Source organism: Oryctolagus cuniculus, chromosome 17, assembly GCF_051225735.1.
Source record: "Oryctolagus cuniculus isolate XC-2025 breed Fujian yellow rabbit chromosome 17, ASM5122573v1, whole genome shotgun sequence".
Lineage (NCBI taxonomy): Eukaryota > Metazoa > Chordata > Mammalia > Lagomorpha > Leporidae > Oryctolagus > Oryctolagus cuniculus.
This window is the reverse complement of record NC_142883.1, coordinates 34758693-34782638: the sequence shown is the minus strand read 5'-3', so window position 1 is coordinate 34782638 and position 23946 is coordinate 34758693. Positions and strand designations below refer to the sequence as shown.

Below are 23946 nucleotides of genomic sequence, written 5' to 3'. Positions count from 1 at the left end.
TAAAAAAGAAATATCTTTTTCTATCTATTCATCTGTCTGCCTTCAAATGAAATAAAAATAAATAAATAAACTTATTTATAAGAAAATAAATAATTGGGGCCAGCACTGTGGCATGGTGGGTGTTGGTTCAAGTCCTGGCTTCTCCACTTCTGATCCAACTCTCTGCTATGACCTGGGAAAGCAGTAGAAGATGGCCCAAGTACTTGGGCCCCTGCACCCATGTGGGAGACCTGGAAGAAGTTCCAGGCTCCTTGGCCGGCGCCGCGGCTCAATAGGCTAATCCTCCACCTAGCGGCGCTGGCACACCAGGTTCTAGTCCCTGTCGGGGCACTGGATTCTTTCCCGGTTGCCCCTCTTCCAGGGCAGCTCTCTGCTGTGGCCCAGGAAGGCAGTGGAGGATGGTCCAAGTGCTTAGGCCCTGCACCCCATGGGAGACCAAGAGAAGCACCTGGCTCCTGGCTTTGGATCAGCGTGATACGCCGGCGGCAGCGGCCATTGGAGAGTGAACCAACAGCAAAAGGAAGACCTTTCTCTTTGTCTCACTGTCCACTCTGCCTGTCAAAAAAAAAAAAAAAAGTTCCAGGCTCCTGGCTTCGGATCATCCAACTCCAGCCATTGCAGCCATCTGGGGAGTGAACCAGCAGATGGAAGGCCTCTCTCTTTGCCTCTGCCTCTGTAACTTTGCCTTTCAAATAAATAAATAGATCTTAAAAAAAAATCAACAATCATGGAGCAAGTTCTTGACCTAGTAGTTACGATGCCTGCGTTCTATATCAGTACCTGGATTTGATAACTGGCTCCAGATACTGAGTCCAATTTCTCCTGATGTGCGCCTGAGATACAGCAGGTGATGACTCAAGAAACTGGATTCCTGACACTCACATGTGAGACCTAGATTGAGCTCCCAGCTCCCAGCTCTCAGCTTTTGGCCTCAGTCCAGCCCATATTGTTACAGGCATTTTGGGAATGACTAGTGGTAGAAGAACATGTGTTTCTCTCTCTCTCTCTCTCTCCCTCCCTCCCTCCCTCCCTCCCTCTCAAATAGATTTTAAAAATTTTAGAAAATTTAAAAATGTTAAAATATTTTTTAAAAAATCAACAATACAGCCTTATGGAGCCTTGTGGCAGTACCACTAACCCTGGTACCACATGAATACTGCCCAGAAGTAAGCTTTACTAGTGTTTGCTTTGCTGGAGGAACACTTCAGAATCAATATTGTGCTATAAAATTTCCCCCTTTGCCTTCAATTGCTGTTTTTTGGAATGACACACAATGAAACACCATAAAATAGACAGAATAAAAAGCTTCATTTTAATGTGGCATCAACCAGGAGTTAATATCAAGCCAAAAAACTTCAGATGTTAACTTAGTTTTCTGGGTTTTTTTCCCCCTTTTTTCTTGAAAGGGGGAGAGGGGAGAGGGGAGAGGGGAGAGGGAGAATCTTTCACCTGCTGGTTCACTTCCTAAATGCCTGCAACAGCCAGGGCTGGAGCAGGCAAAGCCAGGAGCTGGGAGCTCAATCCAATAGCTTGAGCTATCACCTTGCTGCCTCCCAGGTATATAGGAAGTTGGAATCAGAATGAGAACTGGGACTTGAAACCAGGCATTTCAGTATGGGTTGCTGGCCTCCCAAACACCATCAACATCTGCAGGAAATAACTTCCTCTGGTCATCTTGGATGACAATATTTTGAAAGAATTTAGTTTATGTAGAAACCTGCAGGAGAGGACTTGCATGATGTGGAAGTAGGTTGGTCTGTTACTGGCATGAATGAAATCAATTTCTCTGAATCACTGACACTTGAAAGAATGCATTTTTAAAAATCACAGATTGAGGACTCCTAACTGGTATGTAACATGTTTATTTATAAATATATTTAGTGAGGATCTTAATGTCTGGTTTTGTCCTGGGCAGTGACCAAAACACACAAAATCCTTGCCCTGGAGAGGTTCACATTATAGGTAGATACTGGAAAACCTGTAGTGATCTTATAATTGTCTCATGTTTTTTTCTTCAATTTCCATTTTCTTGTTTTTTCTATTCATAGTTTTAGGAGACTCTTCAGCTTCATCTTCCAACTCATTTTTTCCAATTTTTCTCCTGCTACAGTATTTTTAATCTCCACGGGCTCAGTATTAATTCATACATGCATATTGTCCTTTATCTCTGAGAATGGTTTTCATAGTTCTATGTATTTATTTTGCCTCTTGCATTATCTGGATACCTCCACATTTCTTTGTCCTGTTTCTTTGTTTTGGTCTCTGTTTTTCTGATAAGAACTTTCTTTCTTCTTTATGCATATATAGGGGTACAACTAGGAATATGATTGACAGTTGTGTCTGAGAGCATGGGACCTGCCAGCTGCTGGGCTTTACTTGCAAGGTAATGGGTGAAGCCCAGGTTTCGCATTGGGATCCCCCCTCCAAATTGATCTGTGGTTAGGTGCCAGAGCTTATGTGTGATGTTCTAGCCTCAAGGTATAGTTCTCCTACAGTTAATGATATTCAGCCTTCTTGTAGAATGTTTAAAATTATTGTTGTGTGGAGCAGGCATTGTGGTACAGCAGCTTAAGCCACCACTTGGGATTCCTGCATCACATGTTAAGAGTGCTGGTTCCATGGCCGGTGCCGCGGCTCACTAGGCTAATCCTCTGCCTGTGGCGCCAGCACACTGGGTTCTAGTCCCCGTCAGAGCGCCGGATTCTGTCCCAGTTGCCCCTCTTCCAGGCCAGCTCTCTGCTATGGCCCGGGAGTGCATGGAGAATGGCCCAAGTCCTTGGGCCCTGCACCCCATGGGAGACCAGGAGGAAGCACCTGGCTCCTGGCTTCAGATCAGCGCGGTGTGCCGGCCACAGTGGCCATTGTGGGGGTAAACCAACAGCAAAGGAAGACCTTTCTCTCTGTCTCTCTCTCTCACTGTCCACTCTGCCTGTTGGAAAAAAAAAAAAAAGAGTGCTGGTTCCAGTCCTGGCTACTTAGCTTCCTATTCAGGTACCTGCTGCTAACATGCCTGGGAAGGCGATGGATGGTGGACCTCTCCCACCGATGTGGGACACCAGGATGGAGGTGCTGGCTCCTGACTTCAGACCTGTCAGAGTCATTTGGAGTATGGATGGAAGATCTCTCTCACTGACTCTCCCTCTCTCTCTGTCACTCTGCCTTTCAAATAAATAAATATTAAAAAGAAAAAAAAGAGCGGAAAGCCCTGATATACCTTATTTGTTTATTAAAAAACATTTGTGTGTGTGTGCCTACCTCCAATCGTGCATCTCAGTTCGCAAAGATATACAATCGTTTCTTGCAAGTGTATAAATAATATTCCTTCTGAGGCTGTACAAAATGTTTCTTGTTCTAGTATAATCTCTCCTAACAAATTTTTAAAAGATAATTCAATATAGAATATATTGGGCAATTCTGGTTTGCTGGACAAACTTAAAACACTGCAGACGCAAATAAGACACTGTCCCACCTCAGAGAGCATTTACTCTGGGGAAAATAACTCAATTTGGAATAATAAAAATACATTTTTTAGCTTAGTAGGTTTACTAATGCTTGGTAATAATAAACAAAAGACTGATTCTTTAATATTTTCCAATGTCTCTTAAAATTTTTTGGCATTTCTATTTATCTTTATTCAGTTGTATGCTTTAAAAATTAGGGAGGGAGAACGTCTTACCCACACTGAATAAAAGAAAAGAATAGGCACTTTAATTTTCATTTGGAAAGCAATTACATGAAGCAGTGATAGCCTAATTTTGATGGCATGATATTTAATAGACAGCTGCCTTTATTTTGGATGGAATTACATTTTTAACAGACATCACAGTCCATCTATACTCTGAACTTGCAAATAGAAAAGCCAATTTGAGGGCTGAGTATTTATCTGGTGAATTTGATGAAGCCAATTAAAATAATTCAGGTCAACAGAAAAAAAATTAATATGTGTCTCACGTAGCTAATTCACAAAGTTGACAGTGATAGCAACACCAAAAAAGTCTGCACTGGTTTTTTTTTTAAAGGAAAAAAAAACACTGTACAAATAAGTCAGAACTCATGTTTTAAAGTTTCATTAATTATCCAAAATAAACTGACATGGTCTTTCTGTACATTCATAGATTTCAAGATTCTCTTCCCAGAGAGAATGATGAGCAAGAGGAAGGCTTATTACAATGTGTTATTGTTTCGACTTACCTGCTCACATGAAAAATTAATATCACATCATTATCTCTTAGGCAATAAACTCAGGAGAGATATTTCACTAGATAGAATAGATAATAAAATGAGAGACTACTGCAGATCCCAGAGTGCATCTTTCCACAAATATAGATTTATAGGGAAATTTCCTCTCTGGAGAAGGTTTTTAAATTAAAGTTACACTTACATATGTGAGGATTTATATATGGTGGATTGCATTTCAATGTTGAATTAAAATTATTGTATATATTTCATTTATTTTTATTTTTTTTATTTGACAGGGAGAGTTACAGACAGTGAGAGGGAGAGGCAGTGTGGGGAGCAACTCAGACTAGACTGTTACTCAAATTAAGACTTATTCTATGCATCTGCTCTCCCACAATATGGCGCTGGGAGAGGAGGAAACAGCTTCTACACAGCTGCCTCCAGTTCAATCAATAAACAGCAGGACCTGCTCCTGATTGGAGGAGAGCAGCGTACTCGGCGTGTGGGTAGCAGAGTTGGGATTGGCGGAAGAGGACTATAAAGGAGGAGAGAGACAACATGCACCAGGAACATCTATCTGAAGGAATGCCTGAGGAACATCTGAGCAGCCCCCGAGAGAGCCGGCCGGCGGTGTGCCGCTCCCCCGCGGAAGTGGGAAAGTGGCAGGGGGAACCGCCCTTCCACGGAAGTGGAAGGGATGGTAGCCAACCCGGGAAGAACCAGCAGCAAACCCAGGAAGGGCCGAGCAGACAAAAGAACTGCGCAGGGTCCTGTGTCGTTCCTCCATGAAGAGGGGGAGCGACAAGGCAGAAAGGTCTTTCTTCCATTGGTTCACCCTCCAGTGGCCGCTACGGTCGGCACGCTGCGCCAATCTGAAGCCAGGAGCCAGGTGCCTCTTCCTGGTCTCCCATGGGGTGCAGGGCCCAAGCACTTGGGCCATCCTCCACTGCCCTCCCAGGCCACAGCAGAGAGCTGGACTGGAAGAGGGGCATCCAGGACTAGAACCCGGCACCCATATGGGATGCCGGAGCCACAAGGTGGAGGATTAACCAAGTGAATCACAGCGCCGGCCCTATATTTCATTTATAATTAGAATAATTTTAACTAGAAGCACAGATAATAACAAATTGAGTGCTTAATAAGTGCCAGATATTCTTCCAAGTATTTTATTTTCTGTTTCTTTCATTGAGTCTTCACAACTGTCTGAGGCAGGCAACATTGCTATCCCCATTTCATAGATGATAAATTAGCGGTGATAGAGTTGGGTTCAAACTTAGCCAGCCCTCCCACATGGATGGAGCAGAGAAAATGTAAAGAAACAGCAGACATGATCCCTAACTTCCAGTGGTATGAGGGACCTCGAAAACTTCATGGAAGCAGCATATTATTAAAACACTATGCATGAATTTCAAAAAATTTTGTACTAAAATAAACTTACCTTTTAATTACATTTTCCAAGAAGGTTTTGAAATAAACTAGTATTTATTAAAGGTTTTTGGCTGCAAGGAATAGAAACCTGGGGCAGGCATCTGGCCTGGTGGTTGAGATGCTGGGTTTGGACCCCACATCCCACATTAGCGTGCCTGGTTTGAGTCCCGGCTCTGGCTCTGGATTCCAGCTGCTTACTGACGTGAACCTCGGGAGGCAAAGGCAACGGCTCAAGCAGTTGGATCCCTGCCTGTATTGAGTTTCCAGTTTTTGGTTTCCACTTAAGTCTGTCTTTGGCCATTGCAGGCATCTGGGGTGTGAACTAGCAGATGGGAGCTCACTCTGCTGTCTGTGTCTCCGCCTGTTTTCCTCTCTTTGTCTCTTTGCCACTCAAATGAATATAATGAAATTAACAAAAAAGAAATAGAAACTAATCTGGGCAATCCAAACAGAAGAGAGTTTGTTGGAAAGACATAATGAGTTTACAGAATTCTTGGCAAGGCTGGAAAACGAGGCTTGGAAATGAGGCCAACCTAGAGGGTCAGGGCAAGGAATAATCTAAAATAAAAAGGTTAAAAGAACTAATAAGTTTAAATAAAAAAAAAAGGTTCCAGCCCAGGAGGTCCAGTGAGGACACACTCTCAGCTGGGTGCTCAAGTTCCAGCTGTTGGCAGTCCTTCCCTGGGCTCAGGACGTCAGTCTGCTGGCCTGGCACTCAGCATGGCTTAGGGAAGAGGCGGGCCAGGCGGGGGTCGGGGGCACTGCTTACCGTCTCAGACGCCAGAACTGCTACGGTGATGGCTGGTCTGAGAGCCAGACTTCTGGGGTTTCATATCAGCCTTCTACTGCACTGAGCCACACTGGTAGTTTATTAATCTCTCACTTGATCTTAGCCAAAAGGCTGAGAAGCAATAGTTTATTCTTCCTATGGCTCAGTTCCCACATTTGTAAAGTAGGAGTGAGAATAGCACTAGTCCCTTAGGGTTGTCTGAGGAACAGACAAGTTAATACACATGAGAGCATAACACAAAGAAAGTCCAGGATAAACAGTTACTTGGGTTATAAGCAAAATTAGGAATAAGTGTATATATTAATTAACAACTAAAGAAAAGGCAAAAACATTTTCTGCCTTCTTCTACCTCTCATAAAATTGGAGATCTTTTGATCAGAATTAAGCTATGCCTCCAGAATGCAAAAATATGCTTAGAGCATTTACCATATTTTTCCATTTGTGTCCACAGTCTTTTATTCATAATGGGTTTGGTTTCCTGAACTTGCAAAGATTTTTTCATCCCAACACCAAGAGACTTGGTAAACCTTTCAGCGATAAAAACCCAGTGCCAGTAGGAACATAAAGAGGAGAAAAACAGAACGGTCTCATGGTCACACTGTGTGCAGTTTTGTGCTAAGATTTTAAATGGTTCCTAATGCTACTGTGAACTAGTCTGGGAAGTGTATTTTTCAGAACTAAAGTTCTGATAAGTTATAAAAGCTCCACTCAGATTTATTTAGACAAACGTGAACAAGGATATACATGAGCTATGACTACACCATTCACTGTAGGGGCACTAACATTCTAACTGGTTGAGATGAATTGGAAGAGACTCTAAATAAGTAAAATTTATGAATGAAAATTTTAGGACTTAAAGGTTATTTTTAAAAGCTGATTATTACATAAAACTCTCCTATCACACTATCACATAAGGTAACTGCATATGTAATCTGCAGCATTTCTTACATGTCCTAATCATAATGTAGAATTCAGAAAACAAAGAAAATAAACAGATTTGCTGCTCTAAGTCTCACTTTTTTTAAAAGATTTATTTATTTATGTGAAAGTCAGAGGTACAGAGAGGGAGAGAGAGCTTCCATTCTGGTTCACTCCCCAGATGGCTGCAAAGGCCAGGGCTGGGCCAGGCCGAAGCCAGGAGCCAGGCGCTTCATCCTGGTTTCCCGTGGGGGGCAGATGGTCCAAGTACTTGGGCCATCTTCCACTGCTTTGCCAGGCGCATTAGCAGGGAGCTGGATCAGAAGTGGCACAGCCAGGACACAAACCAGTGCCCATATGGGATGCTGGCGTCATAGGTGGCAGCTTTACCTGCCACACCACAATGTCAGCCCCTAAGTCTCTCCTTTCTGATAGCATTTTCTTTCAAGACTATTCAAGAACACGGAGGATCTCAGTCTGGATGAAAGGTCACTGGTTATAAATGGGGATAGTCTCCCTGTGTCAGTAGGCTTGCCCAGAGTTTGCTGCTTCAGGAAGGCCTTGGGCCTGATGGTAGAGCTGGGGTCAGGGGGGCGACAGGGAGCTGCTGCCCTCCTGTGGCCATCCGGGTAATTACACCCATGGCTGTTCCCAGGTCCTGCGGAGACTTTGTAATTACTAGTTACTGCCAGGAACACAGGGCAGGAAGCATGGGAGGAAAGTGGGTTTGCCTAGGAACAAGAGCCAGGAAAACATCAGATAGTACTGTCTACACGGCCCCATTAGTACTCTCAGCTTTCTGAGGCCTAGAAAAATATGCATTACGAGCATTGTAGGTTTTGGTATTATACATTGATTTTATAATCACAGTCGTATATGTTTAAGATAGAAGAATAAGAGTTTGAACATTTGTGTGGGGCCAAGAAAGACCATAAAATCTAGAAATACAGAACAATTAAAGATGAGAGGGGTAGAAAATCCTTTAATAAAGGCCAACATTGTGGTATAGCGGGTAAAGCTGTCACCAGTTTCTGTCCAGGCTGCTCCACTTCCCTTCCAGATCCCTGCTAAAGGTCTGGGAACCAAGGGCTTGAGGCCCTGAATTCACATGGGAGACCCAGTGGAATTCTTGATTCCTGGCTTCAGCCTGGCCCAGCCTTGGCTATTGTGGCCATCTGGGGAGTGAACCAGTGGATGGAAGATTCTCTCTTTCTCCCTCTCTCTCTCTTTGTAACTCTTTCAAATAAATCTTTTTTTTTTTTAAATAAAATGTTTTAACACCAAGGGTTATATAAATAGAGGGCAAGATCTGGCTGAAGTTGGGGAGGATGCTGAAAAATTGGAATTTACACATGGCTGATGGAGAAGGGAAGTTGTTGTGGGACTTAGTACGGCACCTCCTCAACACACTACCTATGGAATTACCGTGTGATTCAGCAACCCTATTTCTAGGGATACACCCCAAAAATTAAGCTCAGGAGTTCAGATACTCATATTCATGTTCACAGCAGCATTATTCACATAGCCAGAAAGTGGAAGTGACCCAAATTTCCCTCAACAGATGAACAGATAAACAAAATGTGGTATACGCATAAAATAAAACATCATGGGTCCAGCGCTGTGGTGTACAGGGTAAGGCTGCCGCCTACAGTGCCAGCATCCCATATGGGCTCTGGTTTGAGTCCTGGCTGTGCCACTTCCGAGCTAGCTGACACTATGGCCTGGGAAGGCAGAAGAAGATAGCCCAAGTCCTTGGGTCCCTGCACCCACGTGGGAGACCTGGAAGAAGCTCCTGGCTCCTGTTGGATCAGTGCAGCTCCAGCCATTGCGACCATCTGGGGAGTGAACCAGTGGATAGAAGATCTCTCTCTCTCTTTGCTTCTTTGTAACTCTGCCTTTCAAATAAATATTTTAAAAAAAAGTACTTAAAAAAATGGAATATCATTCTGCCTTAACAAGAAAGAAAATTCTCACATGTGGTGCAATGTAAATGAGCCTGGAAGACATTTTTGCTAAGTGAAATAAGCCAGGCACAACAGGACAAATATTGTAGGCATCTGCTTACATGAGTTAGTTAGCACAGTCCCATTCCCAGACACAGAGAACAGAATGAGGGCTGCCAGGGGCGCAGGAGGCAGAACGGGAAGTGATTGTCCAGTGGGTAGAGTTTCTATTCAGGAAGATGAGAAACGCTCTGGAGATGAATGGTGGTGATAATAATACAATAATGTGAATGTATTTAATGCCACTGAAGGTACACTTAAGAACAGTTAAGGTTTTTCATGTTTTGTGTATTTTGCCACAGTAAAATATTTATATATGTATATATATACAGAGTATATACAGTAAAATATATATGTATAGAATAGCTCTCATATATATATATATGTGTGTGTGTGTGTGTGTGTGTGTGTATATACATACTGATTCTGGACCCCACAAAGGACTGATCGAGTGAGGTGGGGGCTTGGGGAAGAGAGTAGGGCCTGAACATGGGCATTTTGGAAAAGCTCCGCAGGTGATTCCTGTGCACAATGAGGGGGAATTGGTTAGGCAGCCCTAACCAGATGGTGTCTAAGATTCTGTTTTGCCTGCACCGTCCCTGACTCTCAGTAAACTGACCCAACAAGAGAGAGTAAAGACTGCCAATACCTTGCCCCAGTCTCATAAATAAGAAGAACTACTTCCTCGGGTACATTGCCTGAATCCAAATTGATAATGATTCACCATGTTTTTCCACATTATTGTTAATTAATTAATTACATTTCTTTTCTGAAAATAAACTAATCTTTTCAGAAAACTCAATTTGATAGATGTACAGTTCTCTACGGAGTTAAGATTTTAAGGACAATGGCAGATTCTAATATAAAATGTTCTTACAGAGAACCCTGTATTCAGCAAGAAGCTATTTTGTCAGACAGTCTTTTCTGGAAGCCTGATGTTTCTGTTTTTCTTGTCACAAATATTCAATATATTTTTAACCCAACACTTTATTGTTCCAGACAAAAGTATTTTAAAATAATAGACTTGTAAACATTTAAAACAATTGGAAAGTTTTCCATAATAACAATTTAAAATGAGACAACAAAAGGAAAACATGAGTTATTTTTCCAGAAATCTAATTGTTTTACAAAATAGTTTTGAAATATTTCACTGTCCTGATGCAATAATCACAGGATATTGAGCTAGTCTGCAGAATAAGGCTGAGAAAATTAAAGATGAAATGGGAAATATTTTTAAATGTTTTCTAAAATGAGACAATTGACACATGTGGAATAAAAAGTAGCTCTCTGTTCTAGGAACTTTTAAATATTTGATACACATAACTACAATGAATACTGAGTAAGAATTGTTTTTAGAAAAACAACAAGCTTATGGGACTGAAAGCTTCTAGAAGCCAATATTCAACATTTTTGTCTCATTCTTAGGACTCTGACTTGACATTTCCCCCTGTAAAACATATACAACAGCATTATAAGCTCCACGCAAAGGTTGTAGCTTAAATTTGCTGTATACCAACTATAGCTTATGCAGGTACTGAATCAATTCCCACCAAACAGAAGAGTGTATTTTTATGCTTTTAAACCATGTCAGATACTTGTATTCTACATTGTTTCAGAAAAGTCACATCTTGATATCAGAGCACTCAAAAGTCTTCATGACTGAGCGAGTCTCGTGGCACTGTGGGTTAAGCCACCACTTGGGATGCCCACATCCCATATCACAGTGCCTGGGGGTGAGTCCCACCTCTGCTTCACATGCACCTTTCTGCTAACATGCCTGTGAAGGCAACAGAAGATGACTTGGAGTCCTGCCACCCACAAGAGAGACCCAGCTGGAGTTTCTGGCTGCTGGCTGCAGGATTTAGGGAGTGAACCAGCAAATGGAAGATTGATCTCTTTGCCTTTAAGTAAATAATTAAGCTTTAAAAAAAGGAATTGTGAATTTTTTAAAAAGTTCTGCTCATAAAATGTATGATTTTATAGAATAAACATTATGTTCTCTCTTGCCCTCTTTATCTCGTTCATTAAAAAAAAATTTACTGAACACTTTATGTGCCTTCACTCACTCCCATGGATGCAAAGATAGTAAATCACATTCTCCCAAGGGCTCCCAGTGAAGTGAGGGAGGCAGACAAACAGTGTATAACCTGCACTAATAAACATACAAACACATACATATATAATATGCATATGCAGTATGATTAGACACACTTAAGGGATTTGCAAAGGTACAGGGGAGAGGGGCATAAAAGGGGAGAGGGAGGGAGGAAGGCAGGACACATGTGAGTGTGTAGTGCCCTTTTGTTTCAATCTGAGAGCTCCTTATCTTTGTGGCAAGAAAGCATTAATAATGTTTTTAAAGCATTTTGGTTTCTGTATTTTATACCTAAACATTTAGATTTGGCTTTGTATGAAAACATCCAGTTTTAGAAAAACAAAGTAGAAAATCCTCTTTGATTTGGACAGAGAAGGTCTTCAGAAGGAAGAGATGGCTTCCCCAGTCTTTCCCAGCCCATTCCCTGCGAGGCTCCCCGCTAACGTCCCAACATCTGCTCCCAGCAGTGTGGCCGCCACCCCTGGGCTGAGGACCTGAGGAACAAGTCTCCCGTTCCTCTGTGATACTCCCACCAAGTATCAGCCAAGGAAAATTCTGAAAAGAATTCAGTCCAGGCCAATTACTATAATATATATATTAACATTTAACAAATACAGAAATGAGAAACATATACAACAATATATAATGTATAAATATTACAAATCATATATACAAATATAAATAATATAAATGTCAAGACCATCCAAAAAGCATCTCCAAAAGTCCAAATGTCTTCACGTGGCATTCCAGCATCTTCATAACCCATCCCCCACCTTCTCCATCAGCCTCACCCCTCACCATTTCCCTTTGTTTCACGGTCCAGCGGTGTCTGATTGCTCTCAGCTGAAAGTAGTTAGTGCCTGCTCACACTTTCACACCGGGAACATGAGGATCCCCCTGCTGGGACGTGGAATCTTCCTGTCCCCACGCCTCCTCTTCAGCTCTCAGCCCCTCTGTGAAGCCATCCTCAGCTCCTCAGGCTGGGCAGATTCCCCACCATTGGTCCCCAGAGCACTTGGGCACCCATCTTCATATCAGTGTTTCTCAAACTTTTCCTGAATGTAAGATTCAACCACAATGTCTGATAAAGAACAGATTCCAGAACCTCAGCGGTTCCACAGAAGCCTGGCAATCTGCATGTTAAACTAGCGGCCTAGGGGAGTCTCATCTTCCCAAGGGTCTTGGGATCACTGCTTTGTATCACAGCACTTCTCTTGCAACGATTTGAGTTATCTGCCCTCCACAGCCTACAATCTGCATCTGCTCATGACTGCATTCCTGGTCACGGCACATGCTCAAATCAGGGAAAGAAGCAGAATATGAAGGAACGACAATTCTCAAGCATATGTATGCGTCTTAAGGTAAGAGTCCTGGAAACATCGGGGAATCACTTTTCTGACTTCTGCATCCTCGTGTTCCATGGCAAGGACACCTGACCTTTGTGAGTCTATTTCTTGTTCCACTAGTGACGGATTTTCCATTCTCTAGTTACTACACACCACTGAGAGCTTACTGATTAGGTTTCGGCTTTCTTTGCATGACGTGAGCATGTTAACAGTTCATGCTTTAGAGCTTTTTGTTTTCTGGTGTGAGTAAAGTAAACGGAATAATTTACATGATACACTTAGCACAATGGTTGTAAATAGGGCCAAATCGATGTGGTATTCGTAATGACAAAGACCAGACACGGTCACTTGGGACATGTCACTGTCCTCGTGAAGCCAAAGTACAAAAAGGAGCCCACAAGATGACTCTCTGAGCCAACCTGCAGGGTGCACTTCAAAACTTAAAAACTCTGTCCTGTGGCCACTTCTACATCCTTTATGACCAGCCTCTTCCTTGAACACTGTAAAAATCCATGTTTTACATTAAAAGAAAAATCCAGTATTGTCAAGGTAGACAGGAAGAGTCAGCATGCTAATGTAAACTTTGTCCCTACTTGGAAAAGTTTGTCCTCGGAGGCTGGTCTCTAAGTATTTGTCTTTCTTTCTTTTTTTTAAGAAAAGATTTATTTTTTATTTGAAAGACAGAGTTACCAGAAAGGCAGAGTCAGAAGCAGAGAGCTCCTCAGATTGCCACAACAGCCAGAGCTGTGCCAATCCGAAACCAGGAGCCAGGAGTTTCCTCTGGGTCTCCCACACAGGTGCAGGGGCCCAAGGACTTGGGCCATCTTCCACTGCTTTCCCAGGCCATAGCAGAGATCTGGATGGGAAGTGGAGCAGCTGGGACTCGAACTGGCACCCACATGGGATGCTGGTACTGCAGGTGGCAGCCTTACCTGCTATGCCACAGCGCAGGGCCCTAAGTGTTTGTCTTTCAAGTCTTAGCATCTTGTAATGTTTAGTACCTGCTCCTAAATACTGGTTTCCAAAGGACCAGAACTTTAATTACCACGCCAGCATTTCCCCATAATGTCCAGCATCAATAGATCAATACCAAAATGTCACGGATGCTGTGCACCCACTAGGAGAAAGGCGATGGCTAAATAAATATTCTGGGTCCAAAAGCCTGCAGGTTATTGGTCCTGTTTAACAGACAAAGAGGAGCAGAATGACAGGAGGCTGTGTTGTTGCCTAATCCTGGACAACAAACAGGAAGAAATATTAACCCATAGGATTTGGCCACATGCCCAGGCTGCTTAAGTGATAATCCAGAATGACTCTCAGCTCCAACTGGTTATCCCACCCCGTTAAGCCTCCTCCCTCAGCACATTTTTCTCCTGCTAAAGGCCTCTCTCCTTTAACAATGTAATCCTAACCTACTGGAAACCCACAAGATCCTCTAGGTGCTTCCTAGTTAAGCTGTTGAGGTTAACATTTGGATCAGGACAAACTTGCAGAGTCTGAGCTCCCACATCTGCTTCACCCTACTCTGGTGCCTTCTGTGCGATTCAGATCAGAGAGGCCAGGGGAAGGTGCACGTCTGAGGAACCTGGTCTCCCCAGAGTCTGCTCGTCTTAGGTTTATGACGTAATGATACTTGAACTCAAGAGTCTACAGTTAAGACACAAAGCATTTTTTTGACAGGCAGAGTGGACAGTGAGAGAGAGAAACAGAGAGAAAGGTCTTCCTTTGCCGTTGGTTCATCCTCCGATGGCCGCCGCGGCTGGCATGCTGCGGCCGGCGCACCGCGCTGATCCAATGGCAGGAGCCAGGAGCCAGGTACTTCTCCTGGTCTTCCATGGGGTGCAGGGCCCAAGCACTTGGGCCATCCTCCACTGCACTTCCTGGCCACAGCAGAGAGCTGGCCTGGAAGAGGGGCAACCGGGACAGAATCCGGTACCCCGACCGGGACTAGAACCCGGTGTGCCGGCGCTGCAAGGTGGAGGATTAGCCTATTGAGCCGCAGCGCTGGCCCACAAAGCATTTTTAAAATTATTTATTTATTTATTTATTTTTATTTGGAAAACAGTGAAACAGAGAGGAGGGCAAGAGAGAAAGAAAGATCTTTCATTCCCCAAATGCCCATGACAGCCAGGGCTGGGCCAGGCTAAAACCTGAAGCCAGAAAGTCTCTCTAGGTCTCCCACACGGGTAGCAGGGACCTAACTTCTTGAACCATCACCTGCTGCCTCCCAGGATGTGCATTCTGGAAAGCTGGACTGGAAGTGGAGGTGGGACTTGATCCCAGGCACTCTGATATGGAATACAGGTGTCCCAGGGGGTGGCTTAGCACTGTGCCGTTCACCACCAACACCACCACCCCTAACAAGGTATATTTTTAAAGCCTCAAAGCTATGATATATATTTTTTTTATTTTGACAGGCAGAGTGGACAGTGAGAGAGAGAGACAGAGAGAAAGGTCTTCCTTTGCCGTTGGTTCACCCTCCAATGGCTGCCGCAGCTGGCACGCTGCTGCCAGCGCACCGCGCTGATCCGATGGCAGGAGCCAGGTGCTTCTCCTGGTCTCCCATGGGGTGCAGGGCCCAAGCACTTGGGCCATCCTCCACCGCACTCCCTGGCTACAGCAGAGAGCTGGCCTGGAAGAGGGGCAACCGGGACAGAATCCGGCGCCCCGACCGGGACTAGAACCCAGTGTGCCGGCGCCACAAGGCAGAGGATTAGCCTATTGAGCCGCGGCGCCGGCCTCAAAGCTATGATATTTTAAATGTTTTTAAAACTGTACTTGAAAAGCAGAAAGACACAGCCAGAAGCTGTTACCATCTACTGATTCATTCCCCAGATGCCCAGAAGCTGAGAACTCAATCCAGGTCTCTCATGAGGGTGGCAATGATCCAACTTGTTGAGCCATCACCTGCTGCCTCCCAGGGTGCACCTGAGCAGGAAGCTCTCACCAGCAGCTGGCCCAGGCACTTTGATGTGGGGCATTCCAACAGCATCTTAACAGCTGGGCTAGATGCTTACCCCAAAGCCATTACATTTTAATGTGAAACAGCTATAATAGCAAAACTAATCTAAACGTATTAGTGCCCTTACCCCATCTCGAGATGCACTTAAGCGCTTTTTGGTGGAAAGGCAACTACTAATGATACTTCCTTTTCTCTGATATTTAAAGTTATGAGATTGAGTGAAATGTGAGATTGAACAGAGAAGAGATGAGATATGATAAATCACTTCTCAAATAAATGATACTTCCCATTCAAAATGACTTGTTTGGAAAAAAATCTGCATATCACTATGTGGTCTCGTTCATGTTACCCTTTGAGACAAGGCAATTATTGAGCACTTATTATATGCAAAGCATTATTCTGGGTAAAGCCTCAAACATTATCTTATTATTATCCCTCTCCTTTTATGGATAAAGAAATAAAAGCTTAGGGAGTTTAAATTGTTTGCCTATTTTTGAACATAGTTCAAAATCTTGTGCTAGATCAATACTTCTTCTACCAAAATATAAAAGCAAGATATCTTTGTATGAAGAGAAATTTAAAAGTAAAATTTTATCTTTCAGTTTCTCCCATTCAAGAAATATTTAAGGGATGCCTATTGAGTACTTACTTTATATTAGATCCTCTTCTAGACACTGAAGATGTGGTAGTAAATGGAACAGAATGTTACAGAGTTGACATCTGAATGGGAGAAGGAAAATAAGTGGATGTCAATAAACATGGTATGCAGTAAAAGCAGTAAGTGTAAGAGTTCCAGTAATAAATCTCCTGCCTTCATTTTTCTTATCCTAGCAATCAGCACCTTTATTTTATTTGTTTATTTATTTGAAAGACAGAGTTACAGAGAGAGGTAGAGAAAGAGAGAGATCTTCCATCTGCTGGTCCACTCCCTAAATGGCTGTGACAGCTGGAGCTGAGCCAATCCAAAGCCAGGAGCCAGAGACTTTCTCCAGGCCCCTGACCTGAGTGTGGGTCCCAAAGACCCAGAGAGGGAGAAAAGGAGAGACAGAGAGAGAGAGAGAGAGAGAGAGAATCTTCTACCTGCTGGTTCCCTCCCCAAATGGCTGCAATGGCTAGGGCTGGACAAGGACAAAGTCAGGAGCCTGACACTCCATCAGAGTCTCCCACATGGGCAGCAGCGGCTGTGGGCTTGTCTGCCAGTCACCTCTTACTGGAACCACCCTGCCGCAGATGTCATGACTCACTCCTTCCTATATCTTAGATCTAGCTCAAACTCACCGTGGCAGGGAGACATTCCGTGGGAGTCCCTTGTACCACTTGCTTCCTCTTACCCAGCTGACAGCCCTTGTCACTGATAGACAATACCAATGTACTTTTTTGTTTTCTTTTCAATAGAATGTAAGTTCTAGGCCAACCGGGAATTGTCCGTTTTGTTCACTGCTATATTCCTCCATTTGAACAATGCCTGCTACTCTGAAGGTAGCCCACACTGGCCGATTGAATAAATGGCTGTCAGGAGTTATTTACAAGTGATCAAAAAAAAAAAAAAAAAGTAGCTCAAATCAAGTAAAAGAAGAAAAAAGGAATTACTGGCTCCCAGTACTTTCATAGAGCAAGATTTTGACAAACTGAGTGTAAATTATCTAAGGGACTTTTATGAGCTATTCATGAACCAAGAAGCAACACAGCTACAACATAGAAAGAGCTGAGCAGAAGGCGTGGGCTCCACAGGCAGAAAAAGGCTGAAGGAGGCAGGAACAAGTTTAAAAAGCAGACTCACTGCAAAGTTCCGTTCCCGATTGGGGTTGAGTTGAAGGGACTTCCTTATCATGCCAGCTCTGTGACTCTCCTGTTTTTTGTTTTGTTTTAAAGTGGCCGGTTTCTAACTTCAGTTCAATTACATGACACCTAGCATAGGTGGCTCCATTCTGGATGATCTGGTCTGGAGGGGCCTAGTACAGGAGCTCATTCCCAAACACGGGCCTTCCATGAGGGCCATTCAATGTACCTGAAAAGGCCAGGAAGACACTGGCTTTAGGGACCCCCAGAGTGAGGGCTCAGAAGAGGTTATCAGGACCACAGCTCTCCGGGTGTCTGCGCGTCCTGCCTCCATGCCAGCTTTGTTCTCAGGCACCCTTTCATCTCCAGCAGCAGCTTAATGTCCTTACAGCGCCAAGCAGACAACACAAAGCCTTCTCACTGTGGCAGAGTGAAGTGAAGCCTTGTGTCTGGACTGGTCAAGTGCTCTCTCTCCTGGAAGCCAGTCACTCACTGAGGCTGGGAGTGCAATGTCCTGATTTCCTAGCAACCCCTCACATGCAGCCCTCTCCTGGAGCTGAAGGTGGAGCCAACAGCACAGAACTGCGTGGGCAAAAGGCACGCTGCTGGGATGGGCACCACCACTCAGCCGGTTTGAGAGTACCTGGTTTGAGCCCAGCTCCTCTGCTTCCGATTCAGCTTCCTGCTAATGCATCCTGGGAGGCAGCAGATGATGGCTCAAGTGCTTAGGCCCCTGCCACCTATGTGGGAGATCTGGTTGGGGTTCTAGACCCCTGGCTTTGACCTGGCCCATCCCTGGAGATTGTGGGCACTTGGGAAGTGAATCAGTGATGGAAGATCTCTCCTTCTTCTACCGACGCCCCACCCACCCCCTGGCCAAGTAGATAAAACAATAAAATAAACAAACAAACACATCTTGATAAACGATGCCCATAACTCCGTCAGCTGATTGAAGGTCAATGGATGCTGGGTTAAAGAGCACCGGCTGTCTCTAACAACCCCCATCGCCTCCACTATGCTGCCCCTGAAACAGACATATGGCAACACTGTGGTGGTGACAAGACTCTGAGAGCCCCGCCTGGCTCCTGGCACAGGATTCCACAGGAAAATTCCACTCTGGCTTTGTTCAAAAGAGCCAGCCACAGAACCCACGCAGCTTAGGCGGTGCAGTGTTGCCATGTGACACTGTCCTTACCAGGTGACCCATGACATTTTAACATGGGAGGACAAAAAGTGAACACCCAGGTTGTTGCTAGTAAGTCATTGCCTCGCAGAGGATAAAATAATTGCCAGATTTTGTTTTGTCCTCAGTAACATGCGCATAGAATGCCCATCTCATAAGAATACAGCTGTGGGGGCCGGCGCCGTGGCTCACTTGGCTAATCCTCCGCCTGCAGCACCAGCATCCCATAAGGGCACCGGGTTCTAGTCCTGGCTACTCCTCTTCCAGTCCAGCTCTCTCTGTGGCCTGGGAGGGCAGTGGAGGATGGCCCAAGTGCTTGGGCCCTGCACCCGCATGGGAGACCAGGAGGAGGCACCCGGCTCCTGGCTTCAGATCGGCGCCGCAATGGCCATAACAGCCATTTGGGGGGTGAACCAATGAAAGGAAGACCTTTCTCTGTCTCTCTCTCACTAACTCTACCTGTCAAATACAAAAAAAAAAAAAAAAAAAAAAAAAAAGAATACAGCTGTGATAGTGCCTAGTGGAGAGCAATTACCTGATGAGAGTTAGTTTCTTTTCCTTGGACTTAACCCCTCTGCATTTCATGTGATGTATGTGACCTGTGTGTTCCCTGAATCCTAGCTAGCTAATAGTGACAGAGCACTTACTGAGTGTTGGACAATGGTCTAAGTATTTTCCATGTTTCCATGCAGTAACTCATTTAAGCTTCCTTGCAACTCTTTGAGAAAATACCATGCCCAGGTTGGGAGATGCAGCACAGAAGGGGTATGTGAGTCAGCCAGGGTCTCGCCACGATTCAGTGGTAGAACTGAGCCCGGAACACAGGCCTGCTGTCTGCAGTCGTGATTCCCAGCACGGCGGCAGCACAGACTGTCTTCCTGAGAACATGTATTTCATCTGTTTTCAGCTGTTTGTTTTACATCCCCCACCAAAGACTGCCACAGAACCCAGCACTTAATAAATACTTGTGACTATGGTAAAGAGACAGCCTTGGAGCCTTTCCTGTCTCCTGCCAAGAAAGAACCTGGAGTGTAGTTTTTGGCCATCCTCTCCCCAGGCAGCCCCTAGCCAATGACAGCGCAGCAGCAATCTTGGAGCCTGGCCTTTAATTCTGGCTCACTGCAGACCTCCTGTAGCAGGCAATCTTTTCTCTAGAGCTCCCTGTTGGGTTGGCTGAGTCTTTATCAGATTTGCACAGTATTCCAATGCTCTGCCTGCACAATCTGCCTGCCTGCCTTTCTCTCTCACAGGCATGACCCGCTCTCCCGTTAAGTAGCGTGCATTTCTAACAGCTTCTCAACATCTGCTTCCAGAGGCGGCCTGAGAAAGCAGGTGATAAGAGGGGGCTTGGAGACCGCACTGCCCACCACTCCGCCTGCAAGAACCGCAGGGACGGACATTACAGAGCACCAGTAATGCCCTGTGACGCTCGAGCTCTGGCATCTTTGCTTCCAATCCAGCTTCCCACTAACGCACATGGGAGGGAGCAGAAGATAGCCCAAGTATTTGGGTCCCCGCCACCCACTTAGGAGACTCGGATAGAATTCCTGGTTCCTAACTTTGGCCTGGCATAGTCCTGACTGAACCAGTGAATGGAAAATAACTCTCTCTCAATTAAATAAATACTTTTTTAAAGGCTGGTACGTGGGACATGGAGAGTGTGTAGCCCAAGGTGAAGCCCAATTGTTGAAACTTTCACTGATGGTGACTTGGGAGATTGTTTCGGGGGGTGAGAGAATACCCTGGCTAGTGTGACAATTTGCACTTGGGAAACATACGGAGAAGGTGGTGAGAGGAGACTGGGGACAGTGCACAGGGGGCTGTGAATCCACTGGGTATTATTAAGCCGCACTGATGTGCAAAAGGGAGGGGGAAATGAAAAGCTGAAACCATTAGCCAACAATTGGGAACGAGCCATAACGGCCAGACTGTCTCTTTGCTGGTTACAAAAATGGCTCTTACTCCTCTGGGGGACAGCAGAAAAAGCTGAAGCCCAACCTTCAGATTTAATCTTTGGGTTGCAGAGCCTCAAGCATGCTGAATGAGGTCTGTTAGGCCTTCGTCAGGTGTGTAGAGCCTGGGACCCTGACACACAGGAAGGGGCCCTCTGGGTGCATGCCCCTGATTGTGGATGGGAATTCATTTGCTTTCTTCCTTCCTAACAGAAGCTTTGGAGAAATGTCATCTTTCCCCAGCAGCATTGATATTTTCATCTGCAGTGAGAAAAGTACAGTTATACCAAACCAAGAAGGTAAGTAGAACTCAAGTACAAGTAGTTGTGTGATTTCTAGATATATATTTTTAAAATGTTAAATACTTCATGAATTTGCATGTCATCCTTGTACAGGGACCATGCTAATATTCTCTGTAGCATTCCAATTATAGTATATGTGCTGCCAAAGAAAGCACATAGAAATATATATACCCACATACATTTATGTATATTTAATTTCTATTTGTTTGAGAGGAAGAGACACAGAAAGAGATAGATAGAGCTATCATCTGCTGATTCACTCCTTAAATGCCTGAAATTGCCAGAACTAAGTTGGGGCCAGGACCAGGAGCTGGGAACAAAATCTAGAAACTCAAATACCTGGACCATCACCACTGCTTCCCAGGGCCTGCACTGGCAGAGAGGTGGAGGTAGGAGTCTGAGGCGGGAACTGAACTCACACACTGTAACATGGGACACAGGTATCTTAATGACAAGACTAAACAACCACTGCAAATAGATGGATGACAGAAAGATGGAGAGAGAGATAAAAATATAGATATAGATACAGCGAGCATCAACATTTGAGATGAAAATTAAATGTGATTCTGTATAAACACATGTCAAAACACAAAGAACACTACATATTTTCCATGTCTAAAAACTCTATTGGGTAATTTATCCTCCTTCAAATTCAGTTTTGTTCCCATAGTACATTTTAGTCTTCGATAATGTGGTTTTGTTTCTAAATTAGAACTCTTCATTTGATCTCATTCTAAACATGTACACATCAATCTGGGCTAACAGTTTTGCAGAGGTATAAGGGGAAATACCTTTTAGGAACTTTATCCAAAAACTAGAAGAGAAGCTCAGCAGAAAAATATTTACCTGTCCAGTGGCTACAAACTGCCTATAATGAAACTTGTGCTGACTTAAGGTCACATCTGAACTAACTTTCTGATACAGACATATTTCAAATACTTATTACTTCCTCTTGTGGGTCCTTCAGCTAGTGGAATTTAAGACATGAAACCTGATGGATTTACTTAATTAAATTCTGCATTTTATCTTAATGGGGAAGTCAGTCTTTACAGTACACTAATCCCTGAGTAGAGATAAGAACCTGGGCCCAGCGTTGTGGCACAGGGAATTAAGTCATTCCCTTGTGATACCAACAACCTGTATTAAGAGTGCCAGTTCAAGTCCAGACTATTCTGCTTCTGATCCAACTTCCTGCTAATGTGCCAGGGAAGGCAGTGGATGATGGTCCAAGTACTTAGGCCCCTGCCACCCATGTGAGAGACCAGGATGGAGTTCCTGGCTCCTGGCTTCCACCTGGCCCAGACCTGGCTGTTGTAGCCATTTGGGGAGTGAAACAGAAAATGGAAGATCTCTCTCTCTCTCGTTCTCTCTCCTCTCCTTTCTTTCTGTTGTTCTGCTTTTCAAATCTAAAAAAAAAAAAAAAAAGAATCTTAAAAAAGAACCATCCTTTACCTTTCTCTGAAGGGAGGAGAGAACCTCCACTTTGACTATGACCTTGTCTAAACAAGAGAAGAGTCGGAGAACTCAAGGGGCTTCCATAGCCTTGGAAACTCATGACTGGTGCATAGGGAGATTACTGATGCCATAAACAGGAGTGTCAATTTGTAAAGTCAACAACAGGAGTCACTGTGCACTTACTCCTCATGTAGGATCTCCGTCCTTAATGTGCTGTACATTGAGGCTTAATGCTATAACAAGTACTCAAACAGTATATTTCACTTTGTGTTTCTATGGGGGTGCAAACTGTTGAAATCTACTTAATGTATACTAAACTGATCTTCTGTAAAAAAAAAAAAAAAGAAGAAGAAGAAGAAGAAATTAGCAATTCCCAACTTGACTCTCACTGGGATTAAACATGACAATAGGTCTGATCTGATTTCATCATCATTTAAAAAATCATCTATTATTTTTCACTTTGTTTCTGTGTGGGAGCAAACTGTTGAAATCTTTACTTAATGTATGCTAAACTGATCTTCTGTATATTAAGAGAATTGAAAATGAATCCTCATGTGAATGGAAGGGGAGAGGAAATGGGAAAGGGGAGGGTTGCGGGTGGGAGGGACGTTATGGGGGGGAAGCCATTGTAATCCATAAGCTGTACTTTGGAAATTTATATTCATTAAATAAAAGTTAAAAAAAAAGACAGGCAAAAGAAAAAAAAAAAAGAACCATCCTTTAAAAGAGAAGCTGATGCCCTTTTATGTTTACTTTGGTAATTTTCTAAAAGCCACACAATTTTCTGCATCTGTTGCTTTCAAAATTAATTTTGAAGAAATTCCCTCACTGTAGGTGGACAATCTGAAGATGAAAAATTCTCACCTTATGAAATTCTCACCCAGGGTACTTTATTTAACCTTTTTCCCTAACACATCCCCCTCCACTTTGGATTAATGAGCTTACCAGTTTAATCACGTGCTCTTTTAAAAATCAGCTTAAAAAACATCGGCTGATCTGGTCACTTAGAACAAAAATAACTGCCTATTCTGTTTCTTAGAATATTGTCCTAAATTTCTGTTTCAATCAATTGTCTTAACAATCTCCCTGGAGCATCAGTCAGAAATAAAATCATAAGGCATGCTTTGTTCAGAATAAGAAACACATTGCCCCCACCCTTCCACTTGAAAAAGACCTTCCTCCTAAAACTCCACTTGTGTTAGCCCCATGTTCTACACCCACCCGTCAGCTGCTACCTCACAATAGCAAAGCCACCGCACACCAAGGAGCACTGCTTCCAGTTCCATCACTCCACCCAGAGACTGTAGTGGCTCTTCCTATCCCTTTATTGGCTGCCAACATTGCACGTGGTTTTCTTCTCTTGCTTAAAAATAAATGTTAACTTCTTAAGTTCTTGATCTTTTGTTCAGGATTCATTGCCAGAGATGGTTTCACAGCATGAGCCTTCCTAGGGAGAGAGTTGCTCATGTTCCTGCTAAGAACCTAACCTGGGAATGACGGAGAAATAATTATAATCAACGTCAAAGAGCATATGGCTTTCTACTGAGAAGCCTG

At 43.9% G+C, this 23946-nt stretch overlaps 1 long non-coding RNA gene and 1 other non-coding gene across 3 annotated transcripts in view; both read right to left on the bottom strand.

Annotated features, from left to right (window-relative positions):
- Positions 1 to 12054: 12054 nt before the first annotated feature.
- Positions 12055 to 23946, bottom strand: part of LOC149121178 (uncharacterized) — a 68572-nt gene continuing 56680 nt past the window's right edge. Inside the window, exons 3-4 of one of the 2 annotated variants that reach the window (XR_016223798.1) lie at positions 16371 to 16441; positions 12055 to 12468 (exon numbers count right to left, since the gene is read on the bottom strand). This is a non-coding gene — a long non-coding RNA (uncharacterized LOC149121178). The remainder of the gene's footprint in view (positions 12469 to 16370; positions 16442 to 23946) is intronic. The other variant, XR_016223797.1, reaches the window with a different exon arrangement.
- LOC127484589 (U6 spliceosomal RNA) lies at positions 20986 to 21092 on the bottom strand. The gene has a single exon (XR_007911641.1). It is a non-coding gene; the product is annotated as a U6 spliceosomal RNA (small nuclear RNA).